The following is a 20,951-nucleotide window of genomic DNA, read 5'->3' on the forward strand; positions in this document are numbered from 1 at the left end:
CCCAAGGTGGTCCTTCATCCTATAAATCCCCCAACCTCCCAAAAAAACCCTCTGCCCAGTGCCACTGACACCTTTCCCTCTGTCACTGTGCCCAACGCATTGCACCCCACCCCAGAATGAAACGCTAGCTGTTTGATGATGAACCCTGCATCTTCTTTACTTCATGATCAGGTCGTATTATCCATATACCCCATACCCTTTTTCTATTTCAAATCTATTTTCCAACCTATCTATATCTTAGGAGCTCTGCGTGTGCATGTTTGCTGAATTGAATCAAATGCTTATGAACCCATTATCCCTACAATAAAGATAGTCAAATTTGCATTATATTGCTCTCTGTGGATTTTCTTCTGAGAGGTGATCTTCGTATACACTAGTACTAAAGATTCCTTACCCAGCCTCTTGCAACATTAATAAGCAGTCTGCTCTAAGCTAATATTCCCTGCATTATTGAGAGACTGTGTCTCCACCTTGGGTAACAGTGCTGTTTTCCCTTTTATTTTAAATGGCTGTTGGGGGTTCAATGCTTTGTCAATTCAAATGATTGAAGCTTCTTCAAAGTACAAAATCCACACAGGCCTGTTTTTTTAAGGAAATATTTTCAGTGTGAATTACCTGAAACATTTCATTTTGATGAGCTAAAACATTTTCAGAACACTTTAAAAGGCAGAATGTGGACAAAAACTCACTGAAACGATAGTTTCCAAAACATTCTGCCAATGTTTTAAATGCTTTGCGTGGAAAGGGCCCATGTTAAAGGCAGCCATAATCAGTTGGGACTTGCCTGGAGTCTATACCCATACAAAACATTTTGGGAAGCGTTAAAAACTGCTTATTTAGCAGTGCTTGAAGTGAATGCAACATACTATGAAACAACCCCAAGGCATATGCTACTACATAACCAGGAAGTCAACAGGTACACCCAAATTAGTACAAGATGAACTGGGAGATGGGGAAAAGGAAGTGGAGTGGATGTATTGTCGAAGGCTTTCACGGCCGGAATCACTTGGGTGCTGTGTGGTTTCCGGGCTGCATGGCAGCATTCTAGCAGCATTCTCTCCTGACGTTTTGCCTGCATCTCCGTGTTCTAGCAGCATTCTCTCCTGACGTTTTGCCTGCATCTGTGGCTGGCATGAGTGGAGTGGCTTTCACAGATGTACACCCTTTTAGTAAAGACTAAGAGGATCTTCTCTCCTTAGGTTTCATCCCCAAGTGACCAGTCAGCCTTTCCTGCTATTTTCACCAGCTTTTCCAGCACTATGTAAGCTCTTTTAATTCTTCCCCAGTTCACTAGGCTTTGCCTGCTCATATTGCTATCTGTCATTTTAAACAATGGTTGGCCCCTTCTGTATTCTACTTCATAAAATACATGCTTGACATCTTCTTCCATTCCTACATAGCCAGAGCACTGTAACCTGCTGTCAAATGTTCTCTATCTCTTAACTGCCACTTATAATTATCTAAACCATTTATTGAGCACTGTCACCATGTCATTTTCAAAGTGGCTTAAGTTTTTTTAAACACAAGTATTAAAACAGATTAAAGCCATCAAAACGAAGAACATGACCTAGCAGCTTTAACGTATCACTTGATCCATACAGCACCACATATAGATTTAAATGTTTATTGATTGCCTATCAACTATTCACCTTAATTTTAAAAAATGTGGGTTAGATTCAAAGATCTATGAGCAGAGAAACATATGCAGGACAAAACTTTCTCCCTGACCCCACCCCACCCCGTGCATCTTACCTAAGATCCTTTGTGTCTAGTGCCCAGTGACAATGTTGAGTCTCTGCTCAGTGAAGTGCCATTCTCCAGCTCCCCTAACCTCCCTTTCTGTATTCAACCAAGTCCATTATTTCCTGACTGCATAAACAAATATAACAAAAAACAAAGCCCAGCTTCCTCCTGCAATTGAAACTGCAAACTACAGATGTAATACCTAACTTAATGGCTATCCAGTTGGCTGCCTTGCCTCATCCTCCCACACACATACTTTAGATGATCTGACCCTCCCCCGCATTGTTTTTGAAGTGCTGCCCATATTTCCAATAAGCATGCATGGGACCATCTATTTTAAGGCACATGATTTTTTTAAGCCGGCAAACGATTCCAGGACAGGGGATTAGACATGACTGGTAACAGCTTACTAGAGCTAAGCACAACTGGCTTCTGCCAAAAATAAGCCCACGCCCACACAATCCGGGAGACAGACAGACAGGAATCTTGATTGGCACATAAAACATTCCAGGCAGCACTGCTCAAACCAAAATAAGACGAAAAGCAAGCCATAACCACTAATCATAAATAGGAAAAGCAAACAACAATTTAGAACTCAGTCCTATCTTGACACAGCTCTATGGCATCTTGCAAAAATTGTGCTACTTTCTCATTTATTTCAAGATTGGAATTATTCAAGAGAAGGAACAACTTAGCAGAATCAGGGCCAAAAAAGGGTTTAGATATTTTTCCACGAGTTTCTGAGTATAAAGGACAATAGAATGGAGAATGCTGGATAGTTTCAATTCAACCCACCTTACAATACCTGCCTGAATATACTATATTTTGATATCTGCAGAGGATTTCTGATTGCATAACATCAGATTCATAACACTGAATCTGGCCAAAGAGAAAGTTCTATGTTGGTTTGAATTTTGGAGATGGCAAACGATGTCGTGGTATGGCTTGCATTAAATGGAATTTCCAGTCTCAGAGGGGAGCAAACCTTATTGGCTACGCTATTAAGATTTTGTGCTTTGATCTCCAAACGTCTATATTTTATTTTGCAGAAGGCCATGGATGCTGAAAGGTTAAAAAGAGAGTCCATGAATATTCTGATTTTTTCCTCAACAACAGGAAGACAATTCAGGAGAAAAGAAACATTTTAACATTCCCCGGCAGGCACTGGGTGATGGTGGAAAAGAGATCATTTTCTTACCAGTTCCATCACCCCTCAGCAATCTCAGACTGAAATTAACACAGAACAAATGCTGAACAAGTACTGGCAGCAACCCAGGCAGGCAAGTCCTCACTGCCTCATTCAAAATGAACTACTAGACCAATCTGCCACATAAAGATAAAGTATTCCCCAGATCATGAACACCATCACAGAAGAACACAAAGTTCTAATACTGCCAAATTTGACCTCTCAATGGGCGTTTTCGCACACACTTTTTGTTCCAGAATAAAAGCGAACCGCATTGATTCCTTGCCTTTTTAATGTAGTTTCGCGATGCATTTCGATGGCATTTTGCATTTATGGCCCTGTAGTCAGCATCTTCCCCTTTGCTTCATGGTGAAGTCCCGTGTGTTTTTGCAGACTCACAGTGAATGCGGTGCAAATGACGAATCTAATTGAAACTTGGCGCCAAGCAGTCCTTTCAGAGGTCGGGTGAGCTTAAGCGTTCCCTTCTGCGTCACCCGTGAGGCGTTGCCTACGTTGTCACGTGGGGCCGTGGCGTGGGTGATGAAACCCCTGATTGGCCGCCGTTAACTCGGATACATCTACGTACGTTGGATGGAGGCGTGATCTGCGTCGCCGGCATTTCCTTATCGTAGCCTCGAGGTTCTTCGCAGCTCGCTAAGTACCAAGGAGTCTGGTACTGCTACCCTGGTTAGTGGAGTTGCCCTCACTGGTTGTGCCACCGCTTTGCTACAGAACTGCTTTGTGGGCATAATATCTGATGGAAGTTTACCATCCGGAGTCGCGAATGCCTCAGGACACAGAGGAGACAGAGGCTTCTTCTTCTGGTTGTGGCAGCACTACCCATGTGCCACTGGGCCGAGTCCGTGTCTGCGCGACAAGCCTTCATGCACGCCATACGGATGTGTACATGATAGTTTACCGCAGGCTTCTGCACTTTGGCGGTCAGTGGAAGCAGTGGGCGATGGGTCGCCCTAAGTTGGAGTTGGTCAGCCGCCTCAGCCCTTGTGCCGGCTTCTGGGTAAAATACTCCAAGCACGTATAGCAGGGGACGAGTAGCGGGTATAACTCATGCGTGTGGTCATCATGGAGCGATGAGGAATGGCTCAAGAACTTCCGCATGAGCAGAGGAGCGTTCCAGAGGATGCGCTGACAGCCTAGCACCAGCATTGAAATCAAAGACACCTGCGCTATGTCGCGGTGGCTAGTTGCCAGTGGAGATACGGTAGTGGGGATGGCCATTTGAGGGTATCTGGCCAGTCCCAACTCCTTCGGGATAAAGGTCTTGACAGCAGTTTGGAGTGGAGCACCACCACCGCTTCGAGGAGCTGTCCATGGCCAAGATTCCTGGCTTCTGAAGCCGTGGGAACATCCTATTCAAGAGGGTTGTCCCGGTTATGCGGATCCAGTGGAGAAAGGTAGGCTGACAGTCGGGTTGATAGTGCCACCAGTGGTAAGCAATACTCTCACTTTTTTGGAGTGGAAGTGTCTCTTGGGTCTGGTGGCCCTGAGGTACAGTTTCTGAATTTTCACAGGTTTGATTACACAGAGTCCAGGCAGTGGGGACACATGTTCCCCTTTCTTTATTTTATTCGAAATGGGCCGAGGGAGGCGACTCCCGTGGTGGGTGAAACTGCAACAACGTGTGGGATGCGCTGTCTTTCGCGCCCGTTGCCGAACCCAAAGCCGGACCGTCCAGGAATTGTGGGTATGCATATCTAATTTTGGAAGAAAAAAGGGGAGCTGTAAGAGATTAAGCTCAGGTCAGAGAGGGGCAAAATGTTGAAACATTCTGGGGCCAGTTTTGGGAGGAAGGGCTGGGAAGGAAGGTTCCACCCAGGGGCAGATATCCTCACCGTGATCAAAGATGGGGTTGAGGCCAGACAAGCGCTTCTGAATTTGTTTTCGTAATTTGAGTATCTATGGGTAAATGAAGCCCACCGACACCCACTCCCTTAAGATGGCGGTTTATTTCTAAGCCGCCTGGTAACATTGCACACACAACCATTGATAGCCACAGCTGCCATCAGTACTGGGCAACCACAGGCAGGTTTATGGGTGAATTTGATTAGCAGCAGCATCTTTTAAACTGGGGCCTGTCCTGGCAGTGCTGCGGTACCAGAATTTGGCCCATTTTAATCAGGGAGGAGCCATTCAGTGAATTGGCCTCTCCCGCCTTTCTGTATTAAAAAATAGAGAAGAGAGGAAATGAAGAAGAAAATTCAGAGCAGGATCTCTGATGAGGAGAGTAGCCTATGGCAAGGTGCATAAGCCACCCAGAGGCGTCCCATAAGCGCGACTCGTACGTGCCTCACCCTGCAGCTGTTCAGAGACACAGAGCAATGAAGTATGACACTAGTAACTGTCTGTTTTCTCCAAACAACCTCCAGGTTATCGTGCCGATTTGCCAACATAGGCTTCCCACAGTGCGTCGGAACGTTGATGTGGGTGCCACATACAGATTCTAAACCCATGGACGCCCCTCGCGGACTACATCCAACAGGAAGAGGGTGGCCTCCATTTGTTCTTATGGCTGTTTCGCGATGCACAAAGGGCAGCTGCTTGGGGTGGACATTGGTCACCCCGGTAGAAGCCAACCACGACGCACATTATTTTCAGGGGTTGCCATTTCACACAGGCCATGGACAGGGGTGCCTTCTTCCCAGTTAACCCTGTATTGTCCATTCCGCGAGCGTGGCTGTTAAACCTTAACCGCTTGGTTTTGGCGGATGGCGCATTCCCCATCGGAGGTGGCTTGTAAAACCATACCTTCATCCATCCGAATAGCGAGTAGGCGCCTGTACAACAGAAAGAATGAGCAGGGCCAGATGTATTGTTGTGGAGCGTGCCTTTGGGCGATTAAAGGGAGGTGGAAGATGCCTGGCACAAGTTGCCCATAAGGGTGGAAGGGTTAACTCCCTGGTTGCGCCACTTGTGTTGTTCTACACAACCTATCGCTAAGCCAGGAAAATCAGGACTCTCCTCGAGAGTGAATGATAGTAGGACTGGCCCCTGCTGCTCAGATGGGAAGAGCAGCAGCCCATCATAATTGACCAGGGTGGGGTCCTACTCTGAGGATCCAGCATCTGGCAGGGGAAGGCTGTGAGGAATGCCCTGGCCACCTACTCTCATGCACCGCCTGTGCATCAGTAGTCTCCCTCGTTCATGTCTTGTACCATTGGTGTGTGTGCTAATGTGCAAAAAATTTTTTTTTATTTTTTCGTAATAAAAGTTTTCCGCACTGATGAACCAATGACCTGCGCGCCTGCGGTCTCTCAATTCTACCATCCCCCCCTCTCCACTCCCACACTTGGGGCAGCATCCAGGTGAACCACCTGCTTTCAATTGCTAAAGGAATTGTCTCATGAGTTGATTAGTGGAGTTGCGGTGCACTTTTACCTTTGGGAATGAAAAAAGATCGCGGTGGTTTGTGCGGCGGAGGAATCACTCCCTGGAATTCAATGGTCCACAGGCAGAAGAAGCTCCAAGATGGGGTCCTTGACAGCCCCGACCTATAAGCGAGGCATTAAAAATTGTATTATTATGAGGTATGTGTAGGAACAGTGAGGCCTTAAAGGTAGGGACTGTGCACTGGAAGTTCATAGGGACACTGCCAGGACTCCTGCTGTTAAATATATGGATGTCTTGTTTGCTAGAACGCACTCTAACAGCAGTTTTACAACCTGCGGTGCGCTGGAGGCATGAGGGACAGGAAGTTCGGGGGTTAAACATGCAACGTCCACGTGGTTTTCCCGTTAGCTCACTCAGGACTGCCCTTCCAAAGCCTGTCTTGAACTCGTTATTATCCCCTCTACGCAATTCTATCACCCTCTCAGTAACAGCAGTGAGCACTTGGGGTCGATATGTAATGCGTCCTCACCGGGGTGTGAACTGGTGGGAAGAAGGAAGGTGGAAGTACGATGATACTGTCTGGTGATCAGCAGGGGTGAAACGCGAACCTGATGTGGAAGCGGGAGGCTCCCCGAACAGGAAGATAGCCTCCGGCCTCAGCAGGCTGCACAGGAAGGGTTTACAAACAGAACCCTACTCAGATCTGCCAAAACAAGTGGAAAGCTCCAAAAAAGAGTACTCTAAAGCTGGAGAGCGGCCTGCGGTGTTGGAGAACCAAAGCGTGCGGCTGGGAGGCCAAAGCACTACTTCCCCTCATCGCGAGGAAGGCTTGGCTACGAAGGCTGGTGGTCCCTCGAAAGCAGACGCCAATGTGAAGGGGGGTGAGTTTGGTAATTTTCCACAGCATGCTGCTCTCTTGCATTGACAAACCAGTTTCTGGTTTCAAATGCACCTCGTCCGCTTTAATCTGAGAGCACCACTGAGAACCAACCAATCAGTGAGATTGTGGAGTTTGAGCTTGAAGGAGTGTGACTTCTACTTTTAGTGCCGTTACAGAGCACTCTCGCGTGGGTCTGCCCAGGCACAACGCGATTAGAGGTGTGACTGTGTGAGCGAGCAAAATTGCAGGTAAAGCAATGAGCACCTGTGCAGCCCGGTGGATTTTGAGGTTAGCTGTAAGAGCCAGACCACACTCCCCTGGTCCGTGGTGCCACCCAGCGATGCGGGACTGGCCGGATGTGAAACCTTACCTTGTCCAATTCACAGGTTCTCATGGAGCAAACCCAAAATGTAATTATGTGGGGTTTACTTTGGCGAAGCCCTTAGCATTTAAAGGAACAATGTCACAGTCAACTTCATGAAGTGCAGTCTTCTGAGGGGTGGGCAAGTGGGAGGAAATGTGACACCCTTTGGGCATGCTTTGCAGTAGAGGGGAAGGGGCGGAGGGCAGCTAATTTCTTTCTCCCTCTTCCTTACCCACTTCCCTAGTCATGCAAATTAAAAGCGGGCATGTGAGCACCGCATTTTATCTCCCCTCCCGCACATACATGCTCTCTCAGTCTGACCTTATGGTCCTAGCTACCAAAGCGCTTGTATTTCCCAAATCATGGTGGGAGAGCGCACATTGCTTGGCGTGAAGGTGTTTCAGGCCACTCTGCCTCTCTCCCGTTGCTTACATTGCCGCTAGAAAGTTTACCCATCAGCGTGCAGAAAGGTTACACTCTTTAACCAATAGCCGGACGCTTTGAAGAAGCGACCTTATTCCCGGCCCCACCTTGAGAAACTTGATGTGTGGAGTCTAAAGGCAAAACTTTGGAACTACAAACTTGGAGAGAGTTAAGACATGGGGGAACTTGCATTCAGTTTGCCACGCCTTACCCTTGTCTGGATGGAGGCCCACGTACTGGCCTCCTGTTCAATGACAGCAGGGGCTCTGTTGAAGATGTGGGAGAGGCGCCAATTTTAAAAATTAGATGTATGTGGCTATCTAGAGCTTAAAACCGGCATCCCCATTATTCTTCAGGAGCAACCAAGCCACCACCAAAACCAAGAGGGGAGGAGAGGAGCCGGGGGGCCACCCAGGTGCAGTGCAGTGAAGATGAGGTAAGAAAGCCTACCCCAGGTGCCATGTTCTTTGGGAAGGGTGTTGCAGCTGGATGCCAGCGTTGCCCATGTTACTGAGAGTTGTGTCATGCATCTTCAAATGCTAACTGGCTCTACAATCTCTCCATGTTTCGCAAAGAAGAATGTCTAGGGACACAGAGGGGGGCTCTAACCACGGCGCAGGGCTCTGCAACAGCAGAAACCACCACGACCGCGTGCAGTTGGCACTCAGACAGAATTCATCGCTGGATGCCAACTTCGTGAGCAGCATAAGAAAACTGGGCGAGGGGGGGGGGGTTGTTTTAAAGCAGCTGATGCAGCAGGAATTTCTTCTGCATGGAGGCCCGGGATGAAAACTGGCGGTACTGAAGAAGAGCTCTGAAGGGGACACAAGCAGCAAGGAACCAGACCCAGCGCCTTGCATCATCTAAATTTTTCACTGTGTTATATCTTCCACACTCTTCAGACAGCAGGGATCTGGGCACTGAGCTGGCTGTGGTTGAGAAGGTGGATGAACAGGGAGGAGGGCGCCCAGGAGGCTCCTGGCAAAGCCGGAGGGCTGCAGAGAAGGCAGGAGCAAACCACATGGCCTTGACATCCAGCGAAACAAGCACCAAACTTCCCTAACCCATCTCCCGCGGCCCTCAGTTGTTCTGCTTGTAGCTGCCAAATGCATTGCTTAAATCACACAATAAAGAAGGCAATTACGAATTTTTCACAAATGCTTGTCAGCATAAGCGGTTTATTATAAGCTTGCTGGTTACATCTCTGCAGAAGCAGAGGGATTGTCTACTTTCCATGACCTTCCCTCTCCTGGCAACCGCAACCTGAGAGGATTACAGGGCAGATGTATAACGATTTTATAAAACATAAAAGACAAATTACCAACTCCTGATGCTTAAGCGCGACATCACTAGCCTATGCAAAGCAGGGGGGGGTCCTGCCGTGGTGGTGGCAGACAGAGAAAACAGGGGTGGGTGAATTGCGGCTTGCTGGTTACATCTCTGCAAAGCAGAGGATTGTCTACTTTCCATGACCATCCTCTCCTGGCAACCTACCACCAGCAGAGGGCAAGCAGGCACGTGTAGCCCCCTTTTAAAATATTAAACCAATTAACCTTTGATGCTTAAGCGACATCACTAGCCTTATATCGTAAAAGCGGGGGGGGGTGGTTTCTGCCGTGGTGGGGGCAGACAGAGAAACCAGGGGTGGGTGGGTCGCTGGCTGGTTACATCTCTGCAAAGCAGAGGATTGTCTGCTTCCATGACCATCCTCTCCTGCCCACCAACCACAGAGGCCAGGGACGTGTAGCCCTTTTTAAAATAGTAAAACCAACTAACCTCTGATGCTTAAACGCATTAATCAATAGCCTATGTAAAGAAGCAGGGGTTCTGCCGTGGTGGTGGCAGACAGAGAAAACAAAGGGTGGGTGCTGGGTGGGTGAATTGCAGCTGGCTGGTTACATCTCTCTGCAAAGCAGAGGAGTTGTCTACTTTCCATGACCATCCCCTCTCCCTGGCAACCTACCAGGGAGGGCAGCCATGTATGTAGCCTGTTTTAAAATGTGTATAAACAAATTTAACTCTGATGCCTAAACGCCACGTAAGCTAGCTAACCTATGTACTTAATGTAGAGGGGGGGGGGGCTTGCCCGCGGGTGGTGGTGGCAGACAGAGAAATAACAGAGGAGTCCTCACAGGTCCATTCTTACTTTGGGCTTCCTGCTGCCAGCGTTTGTGCATTGGCTTCGTGATTCTTGGCAAAGCCACCTGAGTGCGCAACACAGCTCAGAGGTCTCCCCAACCATCATCCAGGTCCTCCACCTGTGATGGAAGGCGCCCGTGCATGCACAGAGACTCAAGTGGTGTCCTCAGCCAGAGTGGGATAAGTCACCTCTGCAGCGATCTCAACGAGAGATTTGCAGCCGGACCAGCAATTTCACAAGTGGGCAGGCACTGCTGAAACTTCCGGGCAGGCAGGGTTTGTGTCTCGACCGCGGGAGCAGAGGTTTCAATAGAACCCCCTAGCACCCTGCCACTTGAGGGAGCCCATGCTGCAGCAAAGCCGTCTGAAGGGGTCTGCATTATGTCATTCCCCTAGCCGCATGGCCAGCTCCTGAAGCGATGATGACAGCTCCCTGTTTTGCTCTGCTTGGCGGCTCTGCATGAATGGCAGCCACCTCCCTTTCCCCGCCCTATCCTCGAAGCGCCTCCCCTCTCCCATTGCCTCGAACCTCCCTGCTCCACCATGGCCTTAGCAAAGTCCAGCGGAGAGCACTCCAACCTGCATTAGCACGTCGCGATAGCCCTGTCAGCAGTCATTCTCTCAGCTCTGGTGAAGTCCCGGTTCCATCATGGAGCAGGGTGTGGAGCCTGTAAGAGGACATCGTTAAGTTGAAAGAAGCAAAATTAATAGGCCAGGTGATGGAAGGAACTTTTATGAATCCACTGTATCATCTACCCTAGGCTCGCTTGATGGAGGGAGACACACTTTCTTGTTGAAGACACATGAGCAGATCCTGCATAGGCATCCCAGGGTTTGCAGATAAGCTAGATCAGAACCCCTTAGCATTCACATTGAGAATCAAGCAGTGAGAGCTCAGTGGAGCCTGGTGCAATGAGCAGCTCACTTTGCTGACATGCTGTCCTTCTCTCTTAATAGGTGCAATGGAGTGGTTGTCCTACTATGCTCTCAGAGTGCCTACCACAAAAATGCGCTGGTGTGGGGTTGGGGTTTGTGTTCAAGCACCTTCATTTGCACCAAGAACTCCCCAGCAATGGGATGGTCAAGCGACATCATTCATGTCTGGGGAGTTATTGTCTGCAAAGAGAGAGCTGCCATGAAGGAGAAAGAACATGAGGCCTACCGCTCATCACTTTCTTCCTTTTTTGGACAAGCACTAGCGCGATTGCGCCTGTAGGTGCTGTGGCTGCAGGGGTATTTGTGCCCATTGTCGTTCCAGCAGCACACCCACCCTGGCAAGAGGCGCAGACAGCGAGCAACTAACAATGCAATAGCTAAGAGTAAGCATCCCTGTTGTGGTCACCCTCACATGCCGCCAAACCTCGTGAGGGGACCATTGCTCCCTACATCGCTCTCTCCTGGCAGGAGAAACCATTGAATGTGCACTGTTGTTTTGGAACAAATTCCATCCAAGAACAGCTGTGCCCCATAACCTAGATCCCCACTTTTGGCTTGACGCGCACTGTGATGGAGGGATGTGGGTGGGAACACCACAAAGCATGGCCTTACACGCAGCAGGTATTAAACAGCCAATGAACCTACCTACTCATCTGCGACATAGGGATCGCTGGCGTCGCTGTCGTCCTCTGGAGAATTGCCTGATTTCACAGGGTGGAAACTGTTGGCTATGCGAAAAGCATTACACAAGTCTGCAGTAGCTGCGTGCAGAACCGTTGACCAAAGAGGAGAGAGGAGAATTCGAGTGATTCACTCCTGTAGTCCCACTGCACTGTGCAACAACAGCGGTACAGCGGGAATGCAAGCATTTCCCCTGCACATCCATACCTTACATGAGAAATGGGACATGAGCCCAGGGGACCACAGTTAAACCAAATCCCAAGAAATTGAAGCCGTGCAGAGTCTGGAGTGCCCCATCGCAAGAGAGGCAACAACAGAGCAAAGCGCTGCATCGGGGGGGTATCAAGGCAGAAGTATGGGAAAACTCACCCTGGGATGTAGGGGATGGGGTGGAAACCCTACAGAGGGGGGGTCACAGCGTCCTATGGTCTCCAAGTCTCTGCTCCCAACGCTGGTGGGATCCCTCGTGGCCCGGCTGTCTGGAGAAGCGGTCCGCGGCCCTCTGTCGCCTCGGGCTGATGCGGGGGGGTTGATCGTCCTGTCCCCCCAACATCTGCGCTCGAAGCTCCTCATAGAAGCGCTGGCATGCGTCCGAGGCCCCATTCCCTGAGGTGTTGTTGTGCTGTTGTATCCGGCAAAGTCCCTTTTCAAAAGTCTTTGCGCCCGTCCTGCACTCAGCGGGCGTCCTGTTGTATTCTCTTGCCCCACGGCATTTGATCTGCCACCCTCTCTAAACCGCACGTCCAAGTTGCAGTGCGAGGACTTCCAGCGAAGCCGCTGAACTTCCTCTTCCCACATCGCAATAGGTGTCCCTTCCGTCTCCTCGGCCGCCATGGTCGCCCTACCGGACCCACTTACCGAATGGCGGCGATTGTTTGTGCGCTAGCAGTTTCCTCCCCATCCCGTTAACGCAGACTCGCCGAGAAGCGTTAAGGCGCCCAGCAGTAGCAGGGCAGGAAACGAGCTAGCCGAAGTCACCGTGCTGAGCAAATATCACCGTGCTTGAAGGGGCCATTTAGCCCTCCCGATTGGGTCCGAAACGGCAAGCGCTACGAATCGAAACGGTATGAGGGGAGAAGCGAGTGGGATACAAAGTGAACAAAGAAATGTCGCAGCCAGGCGCCAGAACATACCGTCGCCTCTCCATTGGATGGATCAAATCTGCGTCCTGCACGCTGGCGTAAACCCTGCGCTGCCGCCCTGATCCACTTTACGCTCCACATTTGTTTACGCAACTAGGGCACCAAATTCTGGGGGAAACTGCGTTTTTTTTTCCCAAAAAAGTTGCACAAGCTATCGGCGACAGGAAAAAATGTGGAACAACGGCTGGAATGTGGCACAAAAAGGGGGTCGGCACACATTTCGGCTTAAGTGTGTGCGAACAGATGTGTGATACTGCGACGACCTCACATGCCAGATCTGCAACAAACAGTGTGTGCGAAAACGCCCAATGCCTAACATGGGCAAGCTGAAATATACGTTAATGTGCATAGACAAGGAGAAAATAACAAGTGAAAGTAGATCTAGAAACTTTTAAGTTTTAAAGCAAATATTCCTTACAGCTAAAGTATTTTTTCAATAAAAAAAACTCTAGTGGGGGAAAAGCTAGGCAGAGGCATAATAATTATTTCTCATTACTGAACTACTACATGAAACACAGTATATTGAGAAGCTGACTGCTCAAGCAGTACTTATAACTTCAGCAGTCAAGCTACTTACCTCAGAACATTGAAAAACATCATTTTCATTAGCATTACATGAGACAGTTGATTACTGCTTCATATTTTTCACTTCGAAAACCTTAAATACATAGCCAGAACAACATTTGCTGAAGACTGATTCCTTACAAAACCTTTCTACAACTGGACAGGTACAATTTAAGTCATCTTCCTGCCAGAAGATACAGCTTTACAAGTTTGTCTCATCTCAATATGAATTTGAATCCTGCCAGTAACTTGAATCCATGAATTTGAACCCACACTATAAACAGAGTTCTGGAGTGGGAAAAGGCCATAGGGACACCTAGTCAAATCCCTGCTCAATACAGGAAATCCAAAAGGAAGAACATCCAACAGATGGTTGTCTGGTGTCTGCTTGAAGACCCCTGGTGAGAGAGATCCCTGCCCCTGTTCAGATAACTGGTTACATTGTCAAGCCACTCTCACCTTTATGAAGCTTTTCTAATGTTCAGCTGAAACATAATCCCTTGTAGTTTAAGCCTATTAGATGTGGTCCTGCTGTCTGGAGCTGTAGAGTGTTTGCCCACTTTCATGAGACAATCCTTTAGGACTCTGAAGAACATGATCATATCTCCCACTCCCTCAGTGACATATATGCAGTTCTTTCAAACTGTCCTCATATAGCTTGGTTTCCACACCCCTGACATCTTTGTCATTCTCCTCTGAACCAATTTCAATTTGTCTTAAAGTGTGGGGCCCAAAATCACCCACAGTTCTCCAGAATTTAACACACTGATGCTATATCAGCGTGACAAAACAATTCTAAGAAGGATTTTTAAGAAACTCTTACAAACACTTAGAATTTTTAAAGTTTCATTACTGCTAGAACACATTCCTAGTTTGGAAAAAACAATGGAACAGCTTCCACAAATTGGGGGAAGCTAGGGGCTACTGATTAAGATGCAGTCCAAAAGATAAAAGAGAAGAGAATGCAAGAAAAGCCCAGCTGAGTCCACCTAGGCCAGCATCCTTTTTCACACAAAGGCCAACTAGATGCCTCCAGGAAGTCCATTAATAGGACCTGAGATAGCAATTGTCCTCCCCTAGCCTGTTCTCTTCCAGGCAACTTGTAGTGCCTCCAGGAAGTTCCACTTAGTCATCATGGCTGGACCTTGCTTCCATGAATGTCTCCCTTCAGAGTTATCTAAGCCACTGATCATCACTACAACGTTAGTAGTTACATTCTATAAAGGGATGTGTTCTGTTGTATATCCTGAATCTACTGCTCTAGTAGTCCAAAAAGAGAGCTTACATTCCAAACCCCCCCCCCCGCCCCAGTTATTTATGGTACCATCAGACATAGTTACTCTCTATCAAAATATTTCAGTTTCTATATTTAATTACATTTACCTCTCCCTACATCTCATAAGCTCAGCACAGTTCTCAACAGCCTTCCCAAATAAATTTCTGACTGCAAACGGGTCACAAACTAAACAACTATTTTTTTAGGGATAAGAGTATGGGACACACTCAGAGGTGGGTTTTACAACCCGATTCTAAGCCTGAGTCCTTAGAACAAGTCCAAGTTGAATAAAACTTACTTCCTATGAAGAGTATAACAGCCCAGAGCTCAGGTGTCTGAGGATGGTGCTGCCACCACATAGCCTTCTGAAGACTTCCAGGCGGCGTAGCAGTGAGACACTGAAAAACCCCAGCCACCTCTGAAGCCCCCATAGCCAACAACAGCATTATACCAAGGACACCAGGTTGGCATTCCTGGTTTGAAAGGACGAGTGGAAACCCACTGAAGTTGGCTCTACCTCCGGAAATGCTGCCAGCCATACCAACATCCTCCTGGACACCAACATAGCTCTGAGGGCCAGCCTTCCTTCCATGTTGGGCACCACCAAGGTCCGCCGTGCCTGCCCACCTCCCAGTTTGCCCATCCCACTAGCATGTTTACCAAGTGCACAGGTGGGGTGGGCAAACATGGTGGCACAAGCTTGCAACAGCTCTATTCACTCATTTCCTCCCCTTTGGATGGGGCTGTTAGGGAGTACAGTCTTAATATTCAATAGTTCATTATCATTTTTGTATTACAGAGATCCAGATTTAAGAGGCCAGCAACAGTAACTACCTTTGTTTCATTTTAATTAGTTCATCTTGTTCAACAGCTTTTGTGCTGTTCCTAGGACATTTTCACCCAGACACTGTTTTATCAGCCAAGGTGAATTCCTTACTGAAGAGGGATCCAGCTTCCATGAATGTCTTACAAAATACAACTTGTTTTGTTTCAGCCATGATAAAGAAGAATGAGAATATTAGCTAGTTTCCCCACAGGTTTCTTTAGACTCTGAAAACATGAAAGCCTTATAAAATGAACCAGAATCGGACCAAACATAGATCCAGGAAAAATAAAAACCTGATTGCACTTCAAATGTTGGTCATAAATTTAATATTGCTTACATTGTTAGAGATCAGTGGATCTTAACATTTAATTCACTTCTGCAACCTAAGCAGACATCATCATTGAATCTCCCTCCCAGTCAATCTACTTAATGAAGCATTTATTCTTCATCTTTTTAACTGGTTCAAAGTGGCTTCCACCCGCAACCCTAAAAACACAGAAAGCAAACAGCTATACAACTTCCTCACAAAATATCCCTCTCCAGATGAAGTATCCACAAAACATCCACTAGAAAGAATGCCCTTACATTTCTTACAAACAGAAGAAAGCATAAAGGTCCTCCACACCTACTGTGGCAAAGTAGTTCACCGTTAAGAGAAGCCAGTCTATGCTATGGCTAAACAAATATCTCAAAGGGAAGACTTGACTAGGAGACAGCATTAGGTGGATCAGAGGTGGCAAACAGGCTCATAACAAGGATATAAACAACATTCCAAAAGAGGCAATTGTATGTATTTATATAGGAATATTTATTGTATGGATACAATACATAAGATTTCAAGCATACATTCAGTGAGGCCCTTGGAGTTTATGACCCTTGACTGCTTCTTGGAGGAACAAGACATAAATGTAACAGATGAATGAACTTACTTCTAATTGTGGGGCAGACTGGAAAAAGATAGAAACAACAGACATGGATCACTGTGAAGAGCTAGCAGCTGTCTCTTGAATCTCCAAGAGTAATCTCTTTTTGTCGTCAATAAATGAGCAGCAGGAGCCAATTATATATCTGTAGGTAAGAGTTCCGATTTATTTAAGGATGAGCAGAAATTTAAGCTGCAAGAACTTGTGGCTCGAGTTCTCTAATTTTGTTCGGGGGGGGGGGGTATAATTTATAGGGCAGGCCGGCAATTTTAGAACTGATGCGAGAAGCTGTTGGCGTTGGCAAACTTTTTTTTTCCACCAAAAGAAACCAGGCAGGCAACTGGCAACATTCCCTGTGCTGTAAACACGTCCATGAGTTTCAAACTATTCATCGCCTCTGTTTTTAAGAGAAGACACCCAGGTATCTCAAGTTATACAACGCTACAAAGATAAAGGGAAAGGAGCGCAACGTTTAAGGAAACCCGCAGCCAGCTTGGAAAACTGACAATGAAAAAGAAGAAAATAAGAAGTTAGAATTGAGTTCTACCGGTTCTTTAAGGAAGATGGAGAAACAGGTGTTATGGGACTTGCAGGGTTTTGACTGTTTTTAAGAGAAAACTAAGATGAAAGAGAGCTAAACAAAAGACACCCATTCTGGCGGAGAGGGGATTCGGCGCTCTCACCAAAACCAACCCTCAACAAGTTTGCTGCCCATGAAAAACCTACCGAGGTGGCCGAAGAGCCCCCTGGGCAGTGCGGAACCCAACTCCAGCAGTACCTACCTCTCTTCCTCTCCCTCCTCCTGCCGGTTTCTACCGGTTTCTCTCCTATTCCCAAAGCAACAGCAGCCACATCCCTCCTTCGCAGCAGGCACCTCTGAGGAAACTCTCCTCCCGTCTGCAACTCCCTTTGTGTCCCGCAGCCAATTCCCGCGTGCCTGGAGGCTCCTCTCTAGCGGCGGCTGGCTGCTCCTCCCCTGATGAGGTCTCTACGCCAGCCAAGCCATCATCAACCTCGCAGGCAGCTCTGCCTTGCAGCCTCCCGTCCGACTTCTCCGTTCCCGCTCCGGGAGCAGCAGGCCAGGGTTTGTTTTTTTCCTGCCCTGGTCCTAGCAAGCACCTGGCTCCCGGCGGGTCTGCACCCCAAGGGGCGAGTGGAGCTGATCGTGCGACGCTGAGTCCTCCCCGGCTCCTGCAAGTCCGTCTTCAGGAACTGCTGGCATTCTCTGCTGGTTTGGAGGAGTCAGCAGGATTGCAGCCAGGTGCCTGCGGGGCTGGGAGAGCCAAACAAAACACGAGGCTCTGGTGGGATCAAACGCTGACCGAGAAATAACAAGCTGGCCTTTGGCTTTGTGCCGTGTCATCCTAAACATGTGGAAAGAAGTCCCACGGAGTTCAACGGTCTCAATAAGTCTGTAGCTTAACACAGCTCTTTTTTATCTAGTAACATTTATGGGCTTCCTTCACGGAATCGATTGTTATCCTTGGCTGTTTTGAAATGTTTCCGAACTGCAGAAAAACATGTGTTGACACATTAAGTGATGCAGAATCACACAGTAGGATCCTAGTTTCAGCAAGCTAAACATAGTAGTGACTACACTCTCTGATTAATTATCCTAGTAACTTTGCAACTCGTTTAAAACAATGCAACTCTGTTGCCTGTATAGAAAAGCCCTCTTCGATGATTCAAAGCCAGAAGACTGAGAGCTTTCCTGACATCCTTAGGCAGGCCTTTCTATAAAGTGGAGGCCACAACAGAGGAGGCATATGCACAATTGCTAATTTTGCACATTTGCAGGTTGGTACCTGCAGAGACCCCTATTCAGATGAGCAAACCTGACATGGGGCCTTTCCCCACTTACCTTAATCCCCCCTATGCCGAGAGCTGCTCTCAGCGCGCGGCATCCCCACGACCCCACACTCTGCGGGGGGTCATCACAAGGCGCCGTTTTAAAGAGCACCAGGGATGCCCTGCGCTGAGGGGGTGCGACAGCGGCAGCGCGGCTGTGCTGTCGCCGCCCCTGTCGTGGGGAGTGCTGGGGGACCCCGTGCTACTTTCAGAGAGTAGCTCGGGGCTTAAGGTGAGTGGGGAAAGGCCCATGGTTTACCATGGGAGTGTGAGGCAGTCTCACAGATATGAGGGTCCAAATCCGTTAATAACTTTTTCTGTGACAGCCAATACCTTAAATTGAGTCAGAAAACTGATGCACAGCCAGTGGAATGCCTGTAGAATGAGAGTAATATGCATGAAGCTCCCAATAACAACTTAATTGTTGTGTTCTGCACCAGCTGAAGTTTCAAAACTGATTTTGAGAGGGGACCAACAATAGCATTGGGTCCTGTATAACCCCAAGACTCTTAACTGAGTCAAGAAAAATCAGCTGAACTCCATCAAAAGTGGAAAGCACAATGTCCTTCAAGATCTCCATCTTCCCAGCCAGCACTACCCTTGTCTTTTCAGGGTTTACTTCCAATTTGTTCATTATCAGCCAAATTACAGCTGCAGCCAGGCAGCAATGTAGGGCCTCTATCACATCACCAGGAGACTTGGATAAGGATATATAGAGCAGATATCAATCTGCATATTGATGACAACCAACCCCAAAGTCAATAATTATTTGTTGTAAAGGCTTTTACATAGAGATTGGAAAGCACGGGGGATAGAACTGTGCCCTGTGGAACTCCACAGGTTAGGTTCAACAGATAACTGATTTCCAATGGCAACCCTCTGAGTCCAATCCATTAGCTCATATCTGACTATGCCTACATTTGGCAGAATATCAAATCCAAAGATGCAGTTCAAAAAACTCACAGATTTAATGGTTTTGCTTAAACTGTGCCACAATCTATGCAAACTGCATATTTGAGCTTAGATTGCCCACCGGCACAGTATCCACAATGGCTATGGACCTTTGGCATGCAAACTAAGCCCATGTAGCTGCTTTCCACAGGGGGCTGAACAGTTTAAACAAGAGCCAGTAAATCCCAAAGGGAAGTTTCTTGCTTTGTCAATGTTATGATAGAATATTGTGATGGTGGAACAGGATTGCAGAGAACAGATTTCAGCTTTGAATACTAACAGAATACTAACAAAACAGAGAACACTTCTGCTGCCCCTTTGCCTGCTGTGCTTGTTTTCTTTATGTGAGGACTGGGGGGCTTTTAACATAGGGATCATTTCAAAACAGGAACCTCCATGACCCGATGTAGTAATGCACTGCTGACCCAGCAGCACCGTAGTAGAACGTTGGGACGCCAACGGACCTACGGCCTTCTGGTCGCACCGCACCCCCACTCCTCATCCCCCTATGAGTCACGGGTCATGAACTGTCTGGCTCAATCACCGGGCGCAGGGACAATGGTCTTGCCCCCAGGTGAGGATTAGGCTCAGGCAGCTTACACTCCTCTCCTTGCGTAGCCAGGTGAGATCATGCATCACATGATGATGATCTCCCGACCTCCCGCCTCCAGCTCTCCAGACTCCCCGGTCCTCCCTCCTACAGCCCCCAATGGGAATAACAATAAAGGTGCCAGGAACGGCCCAGGCGGAACTTCACCGCTAGAACGGACCTCCGGTCTCCCGCTGCTGGCGATCTCCACCAGATGTTATCTCCGCGTCTCGTCTCGTTCTTACGCTGACCGCGTGGGTCGACTACAAGCTGGTGCGAACCGGGAATCACCGAACCTCCACCCTGCTCACCGTCGCCTGGGAAGGGCAGCGATACGAAGTCCGCTGGATTCGGCGCGTCAGGGACCACCGTTTGGTATAAGCCTGTCCCTCTGGTCGGCGCGTCAGAGAACTGCAGCACGTCTAGGACACTCTCTCGTCCGGCGGAACACCGGTGAGTATGGGGAGCTTGCAAAGCGGGGCCTGACAAACGCGTTGGCCGAACTGAAGCTGATTAGCGAAATCACGACAGGAGTCCCATTAAGAAGGGAGCTGCATAGGTGGTTGAGGAGATTGGAAGCTCCAGTGTCCATGGTACCCAGAGGGGGGACATTGAATCTGGAACTATGGGAAGCTTATGGGCACTCTTAGCACAGAGCCTCGCAGCGCCCGATAATGGCTGCTACTGGCGATGGAGACAATGTTTTGTCGCCATCCAGCCTGCAGACCTATGGCTCCCTTGCTGTAGGCAGCCCTCCTTTAGATCTTTCACCTTCAATTTCAACCCGGAATTTTCTCTATCCACTCCCGGCTCAGCCGCCCCTCTGCTGCTCCGCCTTCATTTTTCGAAGCCACTGCACCTCCGTCAGTATGCGTAATGGCGCGGGTTTTAAACTCATGAAGCATTATTAGCCCGCGATCTGCAGAAGAGAAACCCTGACGGAAGGCGATACCCGATATTAGCATTATGCCCGTCCATTTCACAGATACCGAAGGGGAGGGTGGCGTCATTATTGAGGTTGTCGAGGTACCGCCCTTTAAGCTATAACATCCTCACTGAGCTCCATAAGCGTGCGAGGCGTGGGAATCACTAGCCCCTACGTGAGGCATGCTGGAAGGCAATCGCGAGAATC

The 20,951-nt window shown here is 48.3% G+C and overlaps 1 protein-coding gene across 5 annotated transcripts in view; it reads right to left on the minus strand.

Moving 5' to 3' along the window:
* Window positions 1–17,629, minus strand: part of NINL (ninein like) — a 64,383-nt gene extending 46,754 nt beyond the window's left edge. For 2 of the 5 annotated variants that reach the window (XM_048519670.1, XM_048519663.1), the window contains exon 1: window positions 17,214–17,628. The gene's annotated coding sequence lies outside the window, so the exon portion shown is untranslated. Of the gene's footprint in view, window positions 1–1,752; window positions 1,965–17,213 lie in introns of those variants that run through there. The other 3 variants (XM_048519689.1, XM_048519679.1, XM_048519677.1) reach the window with 3 other exon arrangements.
* Window positions 17,630–20,951: the final 3,322 nt, after the last annotated feature.

Source organism: Sphaerodactylus townsendi, linkage group LG01, assembly GCF_021028975.2.
Source record: "Sphaerodactylus townsendi isolate TG3544 linkage group LG01, MPM_Stown_v2.3, whole genome shotgun sequence".
In the NCBI taxonomy this organism is placed as follows: Eukaryota; Metazoa; Chordata; class Lepidosauria; order Squamata; family Sphaerodactylidae; genus Sphaerodactylus; species Sphaerodactylus townsendi.